Raw genomic sequence first — 2,862 nt, 5'->3', positions numbered from 1 at the left:
AATATGTATAGTACATATACACAGACACCCATACGCAGCATTTCCTTTGAAGGTGACCCGTTGTTTGTAGCTATTCTTGGCTGTACCCTCCTGCCCTTTCCCGTTGCTACTGATTTGCCACGGCGTGCAGCTTTTACTCGCCGCCTTCCGATGGAGCTGCCTCATTTCTTTGAACTATGTTCTCACCCTTCTGCCCTCACTTCATTTGAAAGGATCATTAACTCCCCCTTACAGGTGCTCTGACTCTTAAACACTGATCTGAAGAAGCTCCCTTCCTAACAGCTGTTTCTTTTTCAAGAGGAGGGTATTAGTACTATACTGATTACTCTCAATTCTAATTGTTAGATATTTGAGCCCATATGGTGTATTAGGTTGAACCATAGAAACTGCTGTTCTTGTAGGTAAAAAGGGTCTAGTGATGGCAGTTTCGTAGACAAGGACTAGGCAACTTGCTAGACCTCAGTAACTCCCAGACCTTTTCTCATCCCATGCCCTCCCCTCCCCTTTTTTTTTTTTTTGTTTTTTGAGACGGAGTCTTGCTCTGTCACCAGGCTGGAGTGCAGTGGCACAATCTCGGCTCACTGCAACCTCTGCCTCCTGGGTTCAAGCGATTCTTCCACCTCAGCCTCCCGAGTAGCTGGGACCACAGGTGCGTGCCACCACGCCCGGCTAATTTTTTTGTATTTTTAGTAGAGACGGGGTTTCACCGTGTTGGCCAGGATGGTCTCGATCTCTTGACCTTGTGATCCACCCGCCTCGGCCTCCCAAAGTGCTGGAATTATAGGCGTGAACCACCGTGCCCGGTCCCCATGCCCCTTTTTAAATTGCAGTTTTCCCTCTCATTCTTCTGTGTTAAAGCATGAAACTATAAATTTAGTCATTATTACGCCTTGCTCTTTTTTTCATCTATATAACTGGAGCAAGCCCCTGTTCTTAACCTTTTCTTGGCTGTTGAGCCCAGAAATTCACAGCTCTGTCTCCACCTCCAGGAATCCCTCCTCAACCTCACCTCATGGATCTAAAGAACTGGGGTTTGTTAGGTTCTTTCTCTAATGTACAGGCCCAGATTCCATCACAAAGTTTTCTGTTCTTCCTTGTCCATACCTTGATCTTCATCACAGTCTTTGATGTGTCTGCATGCAAAGTGGAACGGAGTGGGGGGGCAATGACAGAAAAGCTTCCTTGGCCTGACTCTGCCGCCAATTCGGCACTGCTTAATCCAGATTTTTATGTTAACCAAGCATTGTGCTCTCCAGGTGGTCTCTGAAGTCAGGTATTCTCCCTCTTAACACCTGTAGTTGAATATGATTTAGTCAGCTGCTCATGGTAACTTGGAGAAATTCCTATAAAATAAGATCTTTCCTTGCCTCTTCCATTGTTGGCACCCCCTTGCAAAAGGAAAAGAACAGTAAAAGGCAGGAGCAGTCATCTGAGAAAGTTAACTCCAGGATAGGTAGGTTTCTATTGTTATGTCTATATGTACATCTTTGATTCCAAGAAGAAGTGGTACAGTTTGTACTTTAATAATTTATTGATAAGTTTACATAAATGGAAATAAAAGGCATGAACTTTAAATAACATAGTAGTTTAGGCCAAGATTATGCTGTTTTAGTTCTCCAGGTAATTACTTTTGCCGTGTCCTGTTGATCAGTGGCACTGCCAGAGGCCCAGACTGGCAGGAGAAAGAAGATGTCATTTTGTAAAGTTTTAGATGTGCCATCCAGTAACAGAGTGGAGCTGTGGATTCATGTAGAGGTGACAAACCTCTCCCTTGTGTTTATAAGAGAATAATCTTGGACAGCCTGGGAAAATAAGGAAGGCACTCTGCCTCTTACTCATAGAGATTCAACTGCAGAGAGTTGAAACCTAAACCCGCCTTCCTTTCATAGAAGTTGTACTACCATCAGCTCTGAACTGTGGCTTTTTTGTTCACCTACGGAGCCATATACCATATTCAGAAGCTATTGTTAATTAATAATCTGTTTTATAATTGAGTAGTACAAGCAAGGAAAAATACTGATGATAGTTTAACCACTATTTTTGTGCAAATAGTATGAAAGTGAAGTAAAAGTAATAGAAATTTCTATAGGATCTGGGTTTAGAGTGTAAATGATTAATAAAATATACCTTTGCTCTTTTCAGGGAAACTAACAACCACCCTTACTGATAGTTGGGAAAAGAAGATTGGGTTATTTTGCCATATCATTTAGCTGAAAGTGATGCTTAAAAGCACCCTGCATCACTAGTAATGGTGTATTTTGCTATTCTCCCCTTATAATCAGTGATCCTGTAAAACAGTTCCCACAGATTACTTTCAGAAGTACACATATTTCTCTACCAAAGGGCCAGGTTTATTTTCTCGCTTTTTGAGATTTCTAGAGAAAATACTGCTTGCACATGTTGGTTATTGAAACCTTAGCTAGAAGAGTTTCAGGTCATACCAACACGTGGATAGGCTGAAGCGGTTCAAAGGTCTCCTGGGGGAGCTTAAAATGGGGGAGAACACTGGTTTTCACAGATGCTCCACATGACTGTCTTTAAAAGACTCGAAACTTTTTGTCCTGTTTGTTACGCTTGGAAACCCCCTTCCCAGTGTGTCCAGCCTTTGCAAAGAAACCTTTAGATGTGGTTCATAGATATATGACTATGTATCTGTGTAAAACAGTGAGTGTGTCGTGTGTAAATACTTTAAATTATTATGCTAGAAAAATAAAGTTACATACCATGCTGTGGAATGTTTGTTCTGTGATTATAGGGACACCTGCTGGAAGAACTGAGAGCTGCAGTAGAAAGGGAGCCGCAGGAGGGTGAATTGTATAAAATCCCTAAAGGTAACTGACAGTAAGTCATACCACCTGCCCA

Source organism: Sapajus apella, unplaced genomic scaffold (genome assembly GCF_009761245.1).
Source record: "Sapajus apella isolate SASKATOON/1434 unplaced genomic scaffold, GSC_monkey_1.0 scaffold1, whole genome shotgun sequence".
NCBI lineage: Eukaryota > Metazoa > Chordata > Mammalia > Primates > Cebidae > Sapajus > Sapajus apella.
This window is presented reverse-complemented; position numbering follows the sequence as displayed.